The sequence below is a fragment of the Tupaia chinensis genome, unplaced genomic scaffold (genome assembly GCF_000334495.1).
Source record: "Tupaia chinensis unplaced genomic scaffold, TupChi_1.0 Scaffold000248_1, whole genome shotgun sequence".
In the NCBI taxonomy this organism is placed as follows: Eukaryota; Metazoa; Chordata; class Mammalia; order Scandentia; family Tupaiidae; genus Tupaia; species Tupaia belangeri.
The window spans coordinates 5,291,257-5,291,886 of record NW_006159726.1 but is presented as its reverse complement, the minus strand read 5'-3'; positions in this window follow the sequence as shown (position 1 = coordinate 5,291,886).

Below are 630 nucleotides of genomic sequence, written 5' to 3'. Positions count from 1 at the left end.
GGGCGGCTGAGTAGCCTCTGACTGAGCGGCTGACGTGTGAGCATCTGTGAAACTGACTTAGCTGCAGGAAGGAACTGTGGCGGCTGCAGTGCAGGAGACTGCGGGGTGCTGCTCACAGGAGTGGGGAGCCCACAGGAAGTACCTTGTCCCTCCTTTCCTTGGCCTTCCAGTTTCCCTCTGTTGCCCTCTATGGGTAGAGCCTAACCAGGAACACCTAGTAAAATGGTATGGTCTGTAGGTCCCTCCCCGGGTGTCACAAAGCTGAGAGAGAAGGCTGGGTTGAGAGCTGGGGGACAATATGGTAACTGGTGGGTTTTTTGTGGTTGTTGTTGTTTTAAGATTTTTTGCTATAGGGCATGTGTGCTAGCCAGAGAGACAGAAAGCAAGAAATCACCCCCTGGAGGGGGTGGTCGCACAATCCCTTCTCCTCCATTCTCCCCGCGCAGGATCTTGGGTATGCATACACACGCACCTGGCGTGAGTTTCAGCCGCTGGGTCTAGTCAAACCACGGTCGATTACAGGGGAGAGCCCAGCGATGTAACCATTACTTCATCTGCTGGTCCCAGTATTTTTTTTAATAAAAGAATTACTGGGAACCAGCAGTTAGCGTAATGGCTATGTTGCTGGAC